This window comes from Acomys minous, assembly GCF_964271855.1.
Source record: "Acomys minous genome assembly, chromosome: 9".
Lineage (NCBI taxonomy): Eukaryota > Metazoa > Chordata > Mammalia > Rodentia > Muridae > Acomys > Acomys minous.
In genome coordinates, this window is record NC_140490.1 from 245,300 (window position 1) to 265,324 (window position 20,025).

Consider the following 20,025-nt stretch of genomic DNA (forward strand, 5'->3'; position numbering starts at 1 on the left):
CTAGGACCCTTGGCTGGACCATGGCAGGGCCTCCTCCCGAGAGAAGAAGTTAAAGGGAATCATACAAAATGTACCAGGATAAACACAGCTGCTAAAAGGTCCTCTGAGAACACCAGAGAGAAGGGCCACAGAGCTGACGGCCTGTTTCTACTTTGAGTGTCTTATCCAGCAGCCCTCTGTACAGAAGAGGTGTGGTGTGGTGCGGGGTGAGGCCCCTAGGAACTGCACAAGTTGGAACAAAGGGCTCTGGGTGCATGGGTAAGAGCTGAGCCAATAGCTCTACCAGACAAGGGTTCTACATCACCACCCAAGTTATCTGTACTGTGCCATGCCCGCCCATCACGAGGGAATGCCAGCTACCTACAGATGTCTCTAGACTAAATAAATGATTGATTTTAAGTTTTACACCTCAGGAAAACGTACATTTTGCATAAATCTATAATCACTATTATCAAGTGCTCATGAGTACACAAACGCCATGGATTCATGTGAAGATATTTGATACCACTGAACTGAGGACCAGTAGCCTATATTAAAGGAAGCATGCGAACCAATCAAGGCCGAGACAGTTAACAATTTGGAGGAGCATTTTCCCTGCTGTAACCTCCAAGTCCTGTCAAGGCTTCCTGTGCCATCCGCTTTCCTCAGGCACACACTCCTCCCAGTCAGGGGAACCCAGCCTGGGAACTGTGCCACAGGCACAGCACAGCTCCCAGCTCTAACTGCATCCCCCTTGTCCAAACCCGGCCCCTCCCCTCACAGGGGAGACTCAGCACCACTCCCTGCTCTGGGAGCTGCTGCCCCAGCATGCTTCCCTGTCCCCCTCCCACCTTACCTCTGGTCCAATCTGGTCAACAACATCCTCATCCTAGGGCATATAAAACTGGGACGAGGGACAACTAACCGTTTTCTGTGGGTGGCCTGAGCCGCATAAACACAGAGCTGTGGGAATGTCACGTTCTAGCTAAGGCAAAAAGTGAGGGGAAACAGAATCCGTACGGGCTTTTACTGGTTCAGATGTATTCTAACACTTATTCATGAGATTCTTTTTTACAGCCTCAAAGCCACACCCAGCACGAAGGGAAGGAGTCAGAAATGCCAACACATGCAGAAACAATTTAATTTAAATCGCCTGTGTCCGCGCACAGATGCACAGATACTGTAGGTTAAACAAATAAACCAGTGCATGTACAGACTGCCTACTTAATATATCTAGACAATGACAGGTGAAAAACGCTATTGGAAACAAAACAGTGATGGAAAAGGGACGTAAGGACTAGACAAGTTTGTAATTAGATTAAGCTCCTAAGCAATTCACTCAATATTTACAGTGACGGTACTAGAGCTTCGACGATGGACACCAGCTTCCTGCCTTCACAGGGTGCTCTATCCGGAAGAAGCAGCGAAAGATACAGCCGTGTGATAAACACATGGGACAAGAGGCACTAGCAGCATTGCACAGAGCAGGGAAGACACTCTGGAACTGTCTTAGACCCAAGCCAGAATGTGGAGCACACACACACAGCAAGGAGGGCTGAGGACTTCCCAAGTTCTAAGTGCCAGAGGAGTTCAGGCTGTGGGAGGGTGGGGGAAACAGGCAGCTTGAGATTACAACGCAGGGCACTCCAGGACAAACAGCTTGGTTTCTTACCCTAAGGAGAACAGGGAGTCTGGTGGGATTTGCTCAGTTAGTGTGAAAGGTCGTAGGAAGTAATCAGGTGTGTTGGCTCTGTTTATTAACAATTAAACTTTATTATATAACCCAACTAGCATACACAAGAAGGAAAAAAGGTTAAAGGGACAGAAGAATGAACCTTTTAGTCTCCGTTCCACGAGATAGGTCTTTAGGTGTCTCTCTGACCCACGAGCTGGTCCGTCTGTTCCTCTCTCTCCCCGCTCTCTCTGTTCACCTTCTCTCAACCTCTTGTTTTTTTTTTTTCACCACCTTCCCAGTCACATGTAAAGGGCGGTCTCCTTCTCCCTTCGAGGGTCAATTAGGAAAACAATAGCCACGGTGGAGTTCCCAGGTAGGCTTCCTGAATTCCAAGCCCAGGAAGGCTCTAAACAGTCTCTCACAAGGTATTCATGGTGTGCCCCAAGGGTAAAGCCCGCCAAGACTGCTTCCACCTGTGACAAAGCTTAATCTTTCCCACACAGGTGCAGGATGGACTAGCATGAGCAGTGGAGAGCATCATCCTTGCCAGAGGGGGCAGGCAGGGGACAGATGGTGCCCACCCCCCAAAACAGGATATGTGCACATCCCTGGGCCTGTGAGTCGGCCTTTTAGAAGAAGGTGACAGCTCTCAAGATGAAGTCAGGTTGAATTGTTGGTGGGAGTTAACCCTAAGGACAAGGACCCAAGAGGCACTCAGAAACAGAGAGAGATACCGCGTTGACGATGGAGGGGGAGCCCAGGGTTATACACGCACACTCAAAGGAATGCCTGGAGCCAGGAAGAGTTGAAAGAAACAACGAAGGCTCTCCCCTGGAGCTGCCAGAATAGGTGCTCACCTGTTGTATGAACCCAGAAAAATCCCACAGGTTGGATCAAAGCAAAGTGGTGGAAACGGGCTAGGGTAAGGTAAAGGTTTGGCACTGTCTGGAGGTGGCATCCAAGTCAGTGTCCCCAGGATATGAATACAGAACCCCCAGAGGTTGCAGTGCAGCATGGCAGTGGGCTCCAGGTCCACACCGATGCAGTGCTCCATGGGCTGTGCTTGTATAGGAGGAAAACTTGTAATGACTCCACAGTACAGACAGAGGAAGGAGAACCAGAGGCTCTGACCTGGGCGGGGTGAGGGAGCTTTGAAAATGAGCACCAGACAGCACAGGCAGAGGACAGCTGTCATGTGTCTGGGGGCCTTTGCTGTGCAGTATTAGCGGAAATCAAGAGAATGAGCAAGAAGGCTCGTCAAGAAAAAGGTACAGAGTGGGGACAAAAAGAAAGCTGAGGTGGTGCCTACGAATGAAAGCCACTGCAGGAAACCACCCTTCTTAGGCATGGGCAGAAGGACCAGCCCAGGAGACAGATACTCCATGAGTATCTAGCAAGGTCAATGGGACATGTGAACAAAAAAGCACAATCGTGATCTGGAAGAGACCAGGCCACTGACAACCTCACCATCTTCACTAACTAAACAAAAGAGGCCAATGCCTCCAACCCTATGCCTCCCCGACCCCATGCCTCCCCGACCCTATGCCTCCCCAACCCTATGCCTCCCCGACCCTATGCCTCCCCGACCCTATGCCTCCCCGACCCTATGCCTCCCCGACCCCATGCCTCCCCGACCCCATGCCTCCCTGGCCCTATGCCTCCCCGATCCCATGCCTCCCCGACCCTATGCCTCCCCGACCCTATGCCTCCCCGACCCTATGCCTCTGACCCTATGCCTCCCCGATCCCATGCCTCCCTGGCCCTATGCCTCCCCGATCCCATGCCTCCCCGACCCTATGCCTCCCCGACCCTATGCCTCCCCGACCCTATGCCTCTGACCCTATGCCTCCCCGACCCCATGCCTCCCTGGCCCTATGCCTCCCCGAGCTTCCGCTTTAGCTTCCAGCCTCCGAGCAGCATAATCCTAAAAGAGCACTGAGCACCAAGACGCCCACAGGGGCTTCCCAGACCCACCATATGCTGACTCCATCATGGATAACCAATGTCCTCCACCCTTTCCTCTTCAAGGTCTCTCGCAGGCTCTCGTGTCAAGGAACTGGGACTGGTGATTTAAAGAGGGTCACAAATCCCTCATCACCACCCCACTGAGAAGTGGAGTCTGAGCTCCTCTTCCCTAAACATGGGTTGGTTGACCTTCCTGGCTTATGACTTACTTGCCAACAAAACGCAGAACAGGTGATAGTCTGAAACTTCCTCCTGCCAAGCTTCCTCCTGGGGCCCTGAGAAGTCTGAGCTGCTGCAGCCGCGGCTGAGGCTTTAGAATGGCTGCCCATGCTCTCCATGCCTCACAGCCTTTATGCTGATGCCCAATCGATTGCAAGTCCCCAACTACCGCCTTCTCCTGATGGCTCTCCTCCCCTCTCTACCCCTGTGTGGTCCCACTCCCTCCCCCCACCCCACCCCCCTGAGAGGACTGTGGGTTTTGGGAAATTGAGGCACCCGGCACAGTGCACCAGAGAGGCCCGGTTAGGTGAGTGGAACATCTTTGGTATGGTAGGCCCACATGCACAAAGAAGGTCAGAATGCCCTCTGCCTGGCAAGCCTTTCACAGTGAATCTATAGAAATAAACTGCTGCTGACTCACGCGCTTCCGCTGCTCAACGGGGTGCTCCAGTTTGAGCCCACTAGGTGCTTCTCAAGCTCCACATCTAAAAAGGAGTCTGAGGATGTTTTTAAGGATCTGTTCACTTAGCTGACGAGTGATCAAAAACTCTAAAGATGCAGAGCAAACAGCTTGTCTTTGTAGCAAACTTATCTTGAATTTGCAAAACATAAATGAAAATTCCTGGGGGGGGGGGAATCTACCCAAGTTTTAAAGGGATTCCCTTGGTTGACAATATAGAGTGCATACACCAATTCCCATCAGCACCATTTCCTGTGCTCTTACTTTCTGTCACAAAGCCCTGAAACAGGGGCATTGCTCTTGGACTAGTAAAAAGTAAAAATGGGAAAAAACAGAGACTTCACAGGTAGTAAAGGTCAGGCCGAACCCAAAGCCACATCCAGTCCTGTCCAACTCCAAATTGCAGGCTTTCCTGCCAACATCAACGACAAGTTAGCAGTTCAAAGCATTTCTTGACATACAACACAGTGACACCATCTTAAAACAATGCTTGGCACCTAAAACATTCAGTTGTCAAAAAAAGAAAAAGTCCTTAGGGGGAAGTCAGCATTGAGAGAAGGAAATGGTGCTCAGAGCTCCCGTCCTGGAGTCACCACAGCGCAGTGAGCTCCTAAAGAAGCACCAGTGTTGAGTGGAAGAGCTGTGAGCGCCAACACCAACGACACTGGCATCCAACGGTCATGTTCCAGAGACGGCCAGGGTTTTCATTACAGACTGATGGCTCAGCCTTCCTTTCAAAACAACACCTGTCACTTCCACCAATAAATCACAAGCAGCTACTGTAACCAAAGATGAACAGGATGTGACCCTAAGCAATAAGAGGCTGGCAGGCAAGGCACTGGCTCTGACAAACCCGTACGATGTGGCACCTGCGCTGAGGAGCTCCCACACACGGAATGTACTGCTGCGACTGGAGAAATGTGTGTGCTCCAGAGTTCACGTGTTTGGTTACATATGAACACAGGTGCCCGGCACTGCATGCAAACCATGACGGTCTAGGTCCCCTTATAATTTAATTTAGCATGCTGATGACGGGAATCCCCTGTCCTAACGAACTGTAAAGCCCAGAGACACACTATCTCTGTACGCACAAGCAGGACTGCACACGGGGGTCTGGGAGGTAGCAGATTGGGTTTTAGCCCAGAGCACTAATGCTACCATCCCCATGACATCCACTCCCTCTGAAGGTAGCCTGCTCCAGCTCTGTAAACACCAGCTCATTCCCTGAAGTTTCCAGGCGTTAGAAGATTTCCAAGTCAGTTTCTCCTTGGAAATGGTCCCTGCTCCTTAGAGCTATTCAAAAGGCACTAAATGTGAGATATATACACACATTTTCCCCCAAAATCTATCAGGTAAGTTCATGGGATGTGTCAGGCTGACGGCTGGATCCAAGGGGCCAAGGCACACAAAGAAAACTGAGCCTTGACAGACTGAGTCAAGTGGAGAAGGTTGTCAAAGTAACAGCAAGCTTGTTAAGTGCTAATGAAAGAAAAATAGGAAAAATTAAAAAGAAATCAAGAGTGTGACTGTGCCCACTTTCTCCTTTTTCACCTTTTAGTGCTGGGGAGCCCTGGACCACACTAATGCTAAGTATGTTATGTACCACTGATGGGGCCCCAGACCTCCAACGGTACACTTCGCATCCGCATCCGCATCAGCACCAGCATCCTGATGCTGCTCTGGTGTCTTTGAGGCTAATGCACTGCCATGTCCCACACATGCTGCTCCAGCATGGAGTAAAGACGTCTTCCACAACAGACCTGTGTGACAGCACACAACAGGGTTGTCTTCCTCCTTCGCCATGTGGAAGGTAGCTATTTTCTGAGCACTTCCTTTCTGCATTCCTCCCTTCTTATCTACATAGTAGCTTTGCACAGAGGAAAGCCTCACTAAACAGCCACCACATGAGTGTGGTACCCAACTTTTCACAGCAGTGTAGACAGGATAGTGATGCCGCAGGTCACCCTTTGCTTGGCGTCTAGTTCTGCCTCACAAAGCCCCCACCCCAATATCAAGAACACAATCTTAGGTGCACTTTCAGCGGATTTTCACTTGCCCTTCGCAGGTGGGCACACCTACAAGGTCAACACTCCTCTGTCAAAAGCTTGGTGTGACTGAGAGAGGCCTGGAAGCTGGCTCGACTTACAGTCTCCCTCCCATAGGCCCCCACAGAGCCCTATACTTCAGCTCCCGACCCAGAAGGGGGGATTCTGTCCAGTGTGCTTCGAGAGGTCAGCCTTCTCACCTCAGCCTCAATAGCACCACACCTGTGCTGACCCCTGGGCAAGCACTCTGCTCTTTCTTGCTTTCACTCCATTCTTACTGATTCTCGAAGGTCAAACTTGCTCTATTTCTTCCTCCAAGAAAGCTACCAAAAAAGTGTGCAAAGAAAACCTAGTGCACCTAAACAACAAGGCAGACCAGATAGTCACGAGAGAGAACAGTGCAGTGTTACCTGACAGTCACCACTTTGCCTGTTGAGGTTTTCCTCGTTTCTTCATTTCATAACAATGCTGTCATGGAATCAAGCAAAGCAGTTTTTGTCTTTACTGTACCAAAGTTTAATTTTTAAGAAAAGATGTTTTAGGACACCTGAAGAAGGTAGGCAAAGATCCAGGAGTAAGGAGGGGGGGTCTCTGTATATCCCCTCCCCCCTTCCCTCCCTCTCTCTCTGTTCAAACTGTTTCTTTCAGACTGCTCTACCTCTGGGGCCAACAAGCAGAAGCATCTCCAGCTAAGGGATCTAGCTGCTTTATGTCAGGGACTGTTACTCTGCTGCAGACATTTCTAATTAGTCCTGTAGTCATTTTTGTATTTCTAAAAGAACAAAAATGCTACACTAAGAAAGAAATAAGATGTAGCAAGAAGTTGGACTTACCATATCGATTCCTTGCAGTTTGAGATCCTGTGATGATTTAACATTAAGTCTTGTTTCTGGATTAATGCCTTCTACGTATTCAATATATTCCCCTAGTCCACTGATAATTTTTAAGACATTAAACCCCACACATTCCTTTTTTATCACTTTGACATTTATCTATTTTGACTTGGCCTCTCACTACCAAAATGAAGACAATCAGATATAAATAAACCATAGGTGACAGACTAAAACCCTGGTCCCGATTCTTTCTCCCACCCTGGATGCGGGGCCTCTGCCTGCTAACACTAGAGCCCAGCTCACCCCTCACGTGGGTCAGGTCACAGGAGGACCTGTTCCCGTCAACGTGTGCCACGAACAAAGCTGAGACAAGCAGAGGTTGGAAATGGGCTTGCTGGTCAAATGGTCTTTGGGGACCTCTCTCTGAACGACAGGAACACAGCCAGCTGGCCTCCCGAGCCAGGGAGGATGAGGCACCTGGAGGGACGCCAAGTCTCGTGGATGGAGAGTAGGACATGGGTGACATGGAGGAGAAAGAGGGAGCAGCTAGTGGGGTGGGAGGGTTGAATGGGGGGAGGGATGGAAGTGCAGGGGGGGGATCGGGTGTAGTAAGTACAGAGTCACTTACTATAAGGATGTTTGAAAACGCCATGTAGAAACATGCAACGTGTGTCTGCATGTTCATGTAGTATTTTAATTAGAGTTATCCTACACAGTGCCTATGCTTACCCCCACATGTTGCCAAGTAAAGAGGCCAGTATCAGGTGTGAGGCATTTCCCTCAAGTTGCTGGTCAGACCTGCCCTGGAGACCCCATACAACGCAGGCTACTGCCATTGTCCCCAGCTGCCCACAGAACTTGATGGTAAGACCCTACCGCTGAAGACGCCGCACACACTGGCCACAGGACATGGAGAAACCAAGCAAGTGCTCATCAGGAAGCTTCCTATTTGCTGGCCAGCTCTGACAGTATTAGAACTGGGGAGAGGGTAACTGAAAGTCTTACCCAGTTGTGAACTCTGTGAACTGCAATTAATTACTACTGTATAGAGATAAGCCCACTGGTATTAGTGTTATGGGGTTAACAAACTACTTTTGGATTGGGTTTTCTGATTGGACTCTCCGTAAGAGAAAAACATATGTGGTACTATAAATCTTACCAAAAACAAGACATCAAGCATGGCCGGTGTACTCACAGCCCAGGTTGTTCTGCATATGGACATGGAAGGGACTCTGCACAGCTCAAGCATGGCAAACACTCCGGCAGGCCTGGCCCTTCTCCCCTGTTCCCTCCGCCTTGCTAAAAACCATTAGATTACATTCCTAAAGCTAGCCCCCAAGCTCTACTCCCTTATTTGCCCATTTCCTCTTCCTGAGGCCCAGCTATCAAAGTATTAAAAGTCCAGCAATAAAAAGCCTTCTTTGGCTCATGAAATTAACATGCCCAATTAAAATTAAACACCTCATCCTAACAGGAGATTTCCCCTTTTACCTTTATAACTCACCATTTCTGTCTCCTCTCTATGCAGAGGCAGTCCTTTGTCCCAGACAAACACCCCTTCCCTGTCTCCCTTGCTCCCTTCCCGTTCTCCCTCACACCCTCTATCTCCTTTGTGCTGAGGACTTGGACTCCTGAACCAATATTGATCCCTTCAGACACAGTTACCAAACTGCCCTCTACATTTGCTGAGCTCTACCAGTTTTCAGTGCGTATCTCAGGCCACACCAGGGAAGTCCACTAACGGGACAACTGTTGCCACAAGCCCTCCTCAAGACTCAGGACCATCTGGAAGGGGCAGAAAGACTGTGTGAACCAGAGGACACAGCAGAGCAAAACAGCAGCTTCCAGGTACCACTGCGCTCAGGAATGCACAGCAGCTGTGGTTGGCTGCACACAATAAAGCCAGTCAGCCTTCTATGCAGTGCAGAGGGGTTTATGAGCCTGATCCCAGCCGGAACCGAGGAGTTGTGGGCAGTGGGGAGAGTCTGTGAGATGGAGTTGGGTTTGAGGGTGTGTCACCTGGCAGGTCAACTACCCTCTAGTGGATGTCCCCCAGGAACAAGTAGATGGACAGCACAAACTGGAGCTGATGGGTTTGGCTTTTGTTTTAAAGATGACAAAGCATGTGGGAGGTGAGGTAGCAAGGTGTGCGAGGATCAGAGGGAGCTGAGGGGAGAATTGAGTCCTTAAAATCAGTTTACACATAAACCCTACCTCAGCAAGAAGTGTCTAGAAATGAGCATGTCCATCTCCCTCTGAAGAAAGTGTTGTTATTTAACCAGTATAGGCCATAACGCAGATCAAAATCTGCATTAAGCTATGGTATGCTTCAAAACCCAAAGTTTAACACTAAAAAGAAGCCTAGTCACTGGCCCAAAGCTTCCGAGCACTAAGCCAGAACTAGAGGCAAGCACTGGAATGCCCTCTGCACCAGCCCCATCCGCAGCACTGGAAGTCACTTCCATCTCTTTTCTCTTGTTTAAAGTGTCATGGCCTGTCTCTTCCTACTCCCAAACAAGCCACGCCAATGTCCTTAAACGCCAGTGAGTCCACACGCAGACGGTTTTTAGAGTCTCACAGATACAAACAAGTCAGAGCATGCAGAAGCTCTGAATACTACTAGTACGCAAAAGGATTTCTTACCTCTGTCTTGCACCTCCTCCCCCTCCTCAGTCACGGACTCTCTACACTTTGACTGGTCCTGAGTTTATGCATTTGCCATCATCTGCTGCAGAAAGGCTTTAGTTGCTATTACAGTTTGTTGTAAAATATTTTACCTTCGCTAAATTATTCATGACAAAATTTTTAGAGACAACACGACTGTGTCAAATAGTAAAGTCTGAGCGAGCCTCTGAGAGCAACGTGATGCATGGCTTCCCAGCATACCTAACACTGCCACAGGGATCACTCCTTTTCCCCTGACCGCTCCTATAGTAGCTGAACCACAGGACCACCTAGAGTCGGTCTCAAAAATAAAAAACACTTTTTTAAACACGCATCTTAACTGCGTAGAGCCAAGAGTCAATAACACAAAATGGCTCCTGGGCTCTGAGTAGTAAGTGGCACTTGCCACAGTCAACTCTTCAGTGCCACAGAAGCATGCCGCCCACAAGTCAATGAATGTGCTCTCGGTCACTAGCCCACTGGCTTCAAAAGGAAAGGGGCTTCATGGCCACGCTGAAAATATATATACATATCACCTTGTCGATTAGCAAATAGCATCCTTAAATGACCACGTGATCTTAATGGAGAGACAATGTTATCAATTATTCAAGAACTGGAGCACACCCAAGATCCTCCCCACCCGCAATCGTTCCATGTATAAAGTCCTGAAACACAAGGAGGTAACAGAAATGTGCAGTCATAGTCAGAGCCAGGTTCACAAACTATAAGTGATCTTTGAGTGCACCATCTAGATCTGCATTGTTTAATATGGCAGACACTAGCCTTATGGAGCTATTAAAGTTTCTGTTTCAAGTCAAGTGAAAATTAAAAATAGTTTGTTGCCCTAGCCACAGCACATCAGCCCAGTGGCTCGTGCACAAGATGGCTGCCACGTATGAGGTCCACAAGACAGCACTCGCATATGTTCTCTGGCATATCAAGTAAAGGGGTCGTTAAGGTCACATGGCCAAATGGTGTTAAGAATCCCAAGTCCTACACTTCAAGTATATCCTTGATATTTCCAGAGCCTGATAGGTTTTGAACACACTCAAGATCCTTGAAATAATGCCAGGGCCAGAACATATTCTCAAACTTCATCTCTCTGCTTGACCTACCCCCACACACCTCACCCGCACACACCTCACCCCCACACACCCCAACTCCATCCCCCCACACCCCACACACACCCCAATCCCACCCCCACCCCACACACCCCCACCCCACACACCCCCACCCCACACACCCCCACCCCACACACCCCCACCCCACACCCCCACCCCACACACCCCATCCCCACACATCCCACCCCACACCCCCACCCCACACACCCCACCCCACACCCCCACCCCACACACCCCATCCCCACACCCCATCCCCACACACCCCACCCCACACACCCCACCCCACACCCCCACCCCACACACCCCCACCCCACACACCCCCACCCCACACACCCCCCCCACACACCCCACCCCACACACCCCACCCCACACCCCCACCCCACACCCCCACCCCACACACCCCCACCCCACACCCCCACCCCACACACCCCATCCCCACACATCCCACCCCACACATCCCACCCCACACACCCCACCCCACACCCCCACCCCACACACCCCACCCCACACACCCCACCCCACACCCCCACCCCACACACCCCACACCCCACACACCCACACCCCCATCCCCACACACCCCATCCCCACACCCCGACCCCACACACCCCATCCCCACACACCCCAACTAGTGATTAAGAAAATGTTCTACTGCCTTTTGAGGAAAAAAATATTCTGGCATCAAAAATACTTTTTTGCTTGGGGCTGACGCATTTCCTCTAGAGACACACTTAGGAATTTACTACGTAAGTTACTAACAAACTGTGATTCACCCACAAAACTTCATCTTGCAAACAACTTCCAAACAGACCCTGCAGACGCCAAACAGGCACTGATAAAACAGAGTGCCAGGTTGGTTTTAAGAGCTTAAAATAATACTTTCTCATATGGGTATTTAAAGATAAAACAGTAAAAGCATTTTGATTAAAAAGCATAGGCGAAAAACATGGATCTCCATTATATTTTTACTCAGTAGTTATAAAAGTTCTGGCCTGATCAATAAACCTGAAATCGATATGTGAGCTACAGACAGCTGTAAGAAGAAACACAGCTAGTGCTGCTGCTGTCAAAATGATGGCAGTGGATTGATTAGGGTGGACAAAACTACCAAGCAGAAGGGACCTTGCAGCGGTACACCCTTGGGTAAGCAAGAACATAATGAAGAAAGGACCAGTTTTCACTGAGAAATCAGACTCCATCAGTCCTTCTGGAGATTCTTGGAAAGAAAACAAATTGGTTAAAAATGCTATCACACAACACTTCAAGAAGTAAATATGAACAGTCATAAAGTTTAAAGGAAAAAACATTATTCATCTTATTTGTGAATCAGGAATATTTTCATAAACATAATAGTAAGGATTGGTGTCGCTTAATATAAAAAATTTGAAATTTCTTTTTTTCAAGACAGGTTTCTCTGGTTTGGGTTTTTGTTTTTGTTTTTGTTTTTTTGTTTTGTTTTGCCCTGGCTGTCCTGGAACTCACAGCTATCCTCCTGCCTCTGCCTCCCAAGTGCGTGCCACCACGCCTGGCTAAAGTTTGAAATTTCTACATATCAAGAATTATAAACGTACACTCAACCAATCTAGAGAAATATTTGCAACAATATGGACATCACAGCATCTTTAATCGCTAATTTCTTCTTCAAAGATAAAGACACAGACATCCATAGAGAAATACAACAGGAAAAAGGCCAAGGACAGCTCACATAATAGCGATGCCAAAGCAGATGCATATTTTTCAAATGTTCAACCTTACTGGGATTTTTAAAATGCACTGTTTGCCAATCATACCAAGCTCTGTTCAAATGCCACTGCACCCTAAGATGCCACTGCACCCTAAGAAGCCTCTGGTGAAATATTAATTGGTGTAATTCCTCCAGAACACGGCTTCAGCAGCACACAGCAGCACCCTTCTAGAATGCTCATGCACTTTGACCTAGAAATCGTAATTGGAAAGCTCCGTCCCAGGGACAGTAACTTTGAACTGAAAGTCAAGTTTTATGCACAAATATATTACTACTTGTAATGGCAAAAGCTAGCAAATGACAGAGATGTTCAATAATAATGGACCAATTTATATAATTCTACATAATGAAATATTTACCACAAGTTCTTAGTGACAATGAAACAGGAGTGTGAAAACTAAATAGAAAAATGTGTATGTGATATCTTATTTCATACTAAAAATGTTTAATATACATAGGACAAAAAAGCAAAAGAAGCATACCAAGATATTAACAGCAGTTGTTACAATTGTATGATTTAATTTTGACTTATATTCTTCTTTTTTAGGTGTCTGCATTGACTCTCTTTCTTTAACTCAGAATTAAATTTTTTATATACATATATACCAGTAAGGTTGTTTTACTCTCCAGGAGCACAGCAATGTTCTATTCATAGCTGAAACAGGGCTCAGATGTGAAGTCAGCCCAGGGGACGAGAAGCCTAAATACACACTCAGTAGGACGGCACAGTGGAGACATACTGCTAAGTGCCATTCTCATAATCACACAGACTACCCACGACACACAGGAAAGCTGAGGAGCCCCAGAGGCATGGTGATGCAGCCTCCATCTTAGACATGGACTATGCTCGCCCCAGAGGCATGGTGATGCAGCCTCCATCTTAGACATGGACTATGCTCGCCCCAGAGGCATGGTGATGCAGCCTCCATCTTAGACATGGACTATGCTCGCCCCAGAGGCATGGTGATGCAGCCTCCATCTTAGACATCGACTATACTCGCTGAAGCTGTGAGGTTAAAACAACAACAACAAAACCAACTCTGTATATATTACTCTTGTACTTTCTTTTTAAATAAAAACACTTCCTGTTTTTACCAGAGAGGCTACTGACATGGATACGTTTCATTCTTGTACCTAGAACTGTAATCAACTTTTTAATTATATAATTGTATGCAAAATACAAAACTAATTAAAGACATGCTTTGGGAAAGTTTTTAACTTGATTTTTTTTTCTGTCTTAATTCCTAAAATTAGGAACGAATTCCTATCACTCCAATCAGGCATGCGGAACTTGCGTCTCTCTCCTCCCACAGCCTTCCTGCTCTCTTCCTGCATTAACAGGATGTTGATCATTGTAGTTACCCAGACTCGCAGGCACAGGAACTGCGACACTTTACAGCACTGGCCGTTTGTATGAATCACATGTGACGGAAGTCAGCGCTGCTCAGTAACAAATCAGGAAGCCAAAACAGTTCATTTGAAACAAACTACACTCAGCAAGGCATTTCTTTCTCACAGTGCTCCACTCGCGCCACCAGCACTTGGAACACAGTGCATGCAGAATCCCAGAGTCACCTGTCCCACTGACCTGCCATCATGGCATGCACCGCTCACTCAGAGAGCAGTGCTCCCATGGCAAGGTTAGGAACTGCCTCGGTCAGTGTGTAGCATACAGCATAAAGTCTAGCATGCTCTTACGAGACAAGGACGGTGGCCTGAGGGAAAAGCAGAAGTCAGAAATTTCTGGACTTGCGTAATGCATACATTCATTCCCATTAGCACACACTTGCAAATTGACAGTGATGGGAAATGGGTTTCAATCTGTGAAGGACACTATACGGTCATCTTTCCCCAAGTACGTCGTCAATAAGAACTAACGTTAGGGACCACACTGATGTCTCAGTCGTAAGAGCACTTTCTCCTCTTTCAGAGGAACCAAGTTTGGTTTCTGGTACCCATCAGGGTCTCACAACCGTCACACTCAACTCCAGGTGAGTCGACACCCTCTTCATAGGCACATGCATGTGTAAATAAAAGTAAAATGTTAAAAATGTAAAGAATTAATTTTATAAACGAATGTAATTACAGACAGAACTCTCTCATAATTTACTTCTTTGGTATGCTGATGGCAAACTACAGTGATGGAAGAAAAGAGTACTGGAGAAATCCAACCCACAGACAAGAACCTTTAACTCCAGCACTTGGACACCAGAGGCAGGCAGATCTCTGATGCGTAGGCTTAGGTGGAAACCTAAAATTAACTGTGGCTACCAAGTGACCTCAGGAAACAGGACAGGCTGGAGAGCCACCTGCCTGTGCTCTACGCAGCTGTGAGACTGTGTGAAATATAGAGCCAGGCTGTTTGTGCTGTGCCTAACATCTACCTCCTCGCTCCTCCCAGAGGATGGAGACAAGACAGTTTCTGCAACACCAGCTCTCTGGGGATCTCAACACTCAAGGGCTCTGGGTCTGGTCCAGAGTCCTGGACTGTGCAGCTTCAAGCCGTTCCACCAGAGGAAACATCTGCAGAAGCCCTCCTGCATCACTCCAGTGTCCTGTGGGAATCACTGTTTAGAGACAGGTGGTCCTCATTTGTACCTGCAATGTTTTCTAATAATCTGCCTCTTAGTAAAATGTCACTACCCACTTAGGTCCAGAGAGAAATACCTGGTCGTCTTCTAAGCACAGTCTACCTGCATTTACTCACTGACTCCTCGTAAGGACCCTATGGAGGAGGGACACCACCGAGACATGTTACGTCGCTCAGACACGTGCTGCTACTCTGTCAAGCAGCGGAGCTGGGATGGAGCGAGCACGCTGCCTCCAAGTCTTAGCTCGGCAGAAGGATCTACCAGTGGTGGTAATGACCAAAAGAGTTGGCGTGTTCAGGAAGTATGACCGTGAGAAATGTGGATTTCATGTAGACTGCTGTCCCTGAACAGGTCTCAACGCACTAATGAAGTATCAAGGCCAAAGCACCTGAGACCAGGGAGCAGCAAACCACGCATGGGGCAAGCACAGGCCAAGGGTGTGCACTGGGAGACAGCTGAGGAGCAGCAAGGTCACAAGGTGCAGGGCGAAGTCAGAGGGACTGCTTGGCCAGGGCCCACACGCTGTGGCACCTGTGCAGCTGCACTCAAGAGTTGACACAGACACTTCTGAGACCAGGGTTTGCGGGGAAAACATTACGCTTCAGAACGATGCTTCCTTAACCTGCGATCTCATTTTTCATTCCTTCTGTCTGAACTCCAGCTTCAATTATGACAAAACTGATTGAAGCTCTTGCTCTGAGCTCTTATGTTCAAAAGGCAGAATCATTCCGTGCCTTCAGATCTCCGTCTTTTATCAGTAAGTCTGAATCAGGTTTCTCAGAGTACAGGACGAAAGGACCTGTCCCCTGCCTTAAGGAGGAAGGTAACAGGCAAGCCAGAGAAGGCTGTGTTGTTGTCCAGGTCTCCTTGTCTATCCCACGGAGTTCTAAAAAGGCCACTAATCAGTCACACGGGGACAGTGTGATAGATCACAGGGATGCAGGATGTTCATCCTCCACCACCACCAAAAAGGGAAGAGGGAGGGCAAATGCCCGTTCTAAACTGAGAATAAGATATTAAATATCCTTTAATAGTAAGACCAATAAAACAGAAAATATTTATATTATCAAGAGACCAAAACAAGATCACAATGTATACAATGTTTTAGAAACATATCTCCACATATCACACAGATATTGCAGTGAAGATGATCCAAGTGTGATCTGAGGTGGCAGGGCTCCTGGAGGCCAGTGCTGAAACAAAGGCATCACAGCTGTGCTCAAAAGACCCAAAAGTACGAGAGAGACAGAGAGACAGACAAAAAGACAGACAGACAGACAGACACAGACACAGAGAGGGAGGGAGAGGGGGTTATGAGGGGAAGAATGAGGGGGGGAGTGGGGGGCGGGAATTAGAGGAAGGAAAAAAATCAATTGATAAAACCAGAGAATGACTTGATGATGAAATGTGCCAGGCACCCCTTGTGTCTTTCTGCACCTCCAGACCCCCTCAGCCAGGCTTTCTGGTTGCTGTTGTTTTTGTTTTGTTTTGTTTTGTTTTTAACATACTTTATAAGTAATTACACATAGCAAGTTGTAGAGGAAAAAGGACAACCAGCAGACTGCACCTTGTAGATTCCAGGGTTCAGAGCAGCGGGAAGGGAGGCAGAGCACAACCCTCACTTTTCATCACCCAGTAGTGATTTAAAACAAAAAAGATACAATGGCATCCACCTTCGCTACTTTAATTTCAAAGTGAAGTGATTACAACTCTTATTCAATGTCTGTCTTTACAGAAGGAGCCCAAGGCTTAAAACCCATCACAAAGGATTTGGGTGAGGTGTCAGTATCTTCCGGGCAGGAGTAAAAGTTTCTTGATAACTAAAACAAGTACTCTTGAGGAGGCAGCATCCCTGGGGATGTTCTGGGTAACTGACTACACCACACACACTCAAGTCTGACGTCTACCATCCTCTGGGCCCAGGTTTCCCCAGACAGTCGGGCTAATCGTCTCTCCCGAGCACCTACGCTCCCAGACCGCTAGGCTGACTCCTCTTCCCTTGCCATACGTGGAACCCTGCGCATGGATGTTTAGTGCTGAGTGCTGGGCTAGACGCCAGGGTCACACTGCTGCTCAGAGCGCAGATCTAACTCACTGAGACTGCACTTGGGACCAAAGTCACATGGGAACCCAGGAAGAAAAACAGCAGGTGGACAGTGTCTGAGACAGTTCGAGGAGCTGGGCACCTACACAAAGTCCTGGAAAGGTGGAGTAGATAGGGCTGGGGAGGGGCAAGTCCCCCGCCCAGTAAGATCAGGATCTGCAAAGACCCAGAAGCCACAGAGATGGGAACATGTGAGAAGGCCCGTGCATCTATGAGGAAGCCTGTCTCTGGTACTGTGCAGGATGAGCTGAGTGAGAAAGGAGGGGCAGGAACGGGGAAACTGTAAGCCACAGCTACAGGAGTGAGACTGTGAGGGAGCCTAAAATGCTCAGGGATTGGACTGCAGAGTGACGAGATCTGGGCTGAGCTCTGGGATTAGGCAGACATGGCTGGTAGTACCTGCTCAGAGAGAATCCAAGACAGGAAGACAAGATTTCCAGCTCGGGGGCACAGGGGAGTGTGGGGTGGGGTTGGGGGAGGTGAGCGCACGCACACTGTTACCAAAAGGTAAGAAGTAATCTGTGCTTCCCGTCAACCCTGCCCGCATCCTGAGCTGCCCACACATGGGATATTAAATCTGTATCAAACCTAAATTGAAGACCCTTGTTCCGCTGTGGTCAGAACACCGCACGGTCATCACACAACGGTGCCCTGGTTTCCCGTTCTGGACACACACCCAAGCCACACGCTTCTCAACACTGGCCCTTCCTCCTACACATCTGTGGCTTTCTTCTAACTTTCTGAAAGCCAGGGCCGGAGAATTACACAGCACAGTTAGCTGTAGGGCTGATTTGTTCTAGCACTGCTGAGGACCACAGTAAGGGTAATTCTCTGGACCCCGGTGACTGACAACCAGCTCCTGTAAAACCAGAGCTACTTAAGACAAGGAGCCAATGTTAACATTCAAACTTCAAAACAAATACTGCAACACCCTCTGGGTACTAAGCCGTACGACTGGTTATAGGAATTCAGAGATAAAAAACAAAAGCCAAATAAACAAAACATCCCTGCAGTAAAGTCACCATGTCATATCTTTGTAACATACATACATACATGCTACATTCACCCTAACTACAGGCAACACATTTACAGCTTGGAGCCAATAAAGCAGAGTAGGCTTGGGGGAGGGCAATTTGTCAGTTTCTAAGAAAGCTACACACAGGCTTACAATTGGACTCAATTTGCTACTAAGAACCTACCAGGCAAATAGCCATTAACTGCACAGTGGACTGTGTGTCCTTCACAGGGCCAGAGGGTAAATCAAGGGCTGTACACCCACGCACAGAGCACCATTTGGACATGAAAGCGAATCAAGCGCTAACATGCTGTAACATGAGTGACACGGAGAACCTTAGTCCAGTGAAAGAAGCCAGGCACAAATGACTACCTACTGAATGATCCAACTCAAAAGAAAATTTCCAAAAAAAGGCAGAATTCTAGAGCGAGATCAGCAGTTGCCTAGAGGCGAGCAGGGAGGAGGAATTAACCACTAACTGGTAGGAGAGGGCACGGAGATGCTCAGTGCTCTACTAGTGGATGTGACAATGAGTTTATGAACCAACTGTACGCTGACTGGATGAAGTGGAGAGAGAGCATCAGCTGCATCTCAACAAGGCTGAAAAGAAAACAGAAAAACAAATGCTTTACTCTTACAATGTGTGACACAAGAAAAACATACCTCTCATGAAAGCTGAAGTCTACAGCGATGGCTGTTGGCATGCTATCCTCAACCTTAAAAGTTCTCTCTCTGTACTAAGCATGGAACTACCTGCAGTGCACGCATGCACTTAGCTCTGTGTGAGCTGTTCTTCACTGCTGGTCGGTCCTCCTGCTTCAAGAACAGCAAGGGTAGCGTCTCCTACAGTACACGTGGCACCCTGCACCTCCAGCACATCCTTCGGGCGCAGTGGACCAGGCCCTCTCTCTAAGGAATCAGTGCTTCTCCAACAGGGACTCATGAGCATGCTCTCAGGGACCCACACAACGTTAAAAAAGCACCTGACGTCTTCTTTGACAGGACTCTGATTGAACTGTACTTCCAATTTAAATGGAGCAAACTTTACACTCTCACCATCCGACACCAAGAAATTAACTGAGGCAAGTCTCATACAGACGATGCATTTGGGACAACAGAAGGACCCAGGGAAACCTTGCTTCACTCTACAAAATCCAAGACCCCAGTGGCTTCAAGACAGACTCACAGGTAGGAAGAGCCATCTCGTGGCAGGAGAGGCAGGCCAGACTCAAAACCCTGACCAGCACCAGTCAACACAGAATGCTGTATTGCAATTAACACTTTTGCTTTAGCAAAACACCATCATCTGCCACATTAAGTTGTCAGTGAGATCCAAATTAACCCAACTTTGTAGTTTTGTATTTCATCACACAGTGGCTTTTCTGTATTGTAGTAAGCATAAAGTGTTTACTCCTAGTTTCTGGTTTCTATAAACCTAAGCAGCTTAGTTTTTTCTTTAAAAAAAAAGGGGGAGGGCCTTAAGTCAACACTCAGGAGGCATAATATCTTTTCCTTTTGAAAGAGAATTACCAAAATAGCATATATGCTGTTTTTCATCAATGTGTCAAACCTCTGAGACAAACTATTTAAATCACATTTTGGCATGTGTCTTT

General features: G+C 47.9%; 1 protein-coding gene across 3 annotated transcripts in view; it reads right to left on the reverse strand.

Moving 5' to 3' along the window:
* PELI2 (pellino E3 ubiquitin protein ligase family member 2) overlaps positions 1–20,025 on the reverse strand; it is a 371,889-nt gene that overhangs the window by 96,541 nt on the left and 255,323 nt on the right. The gene's annotated exons all lie outside the window — the stretch shown is intronic.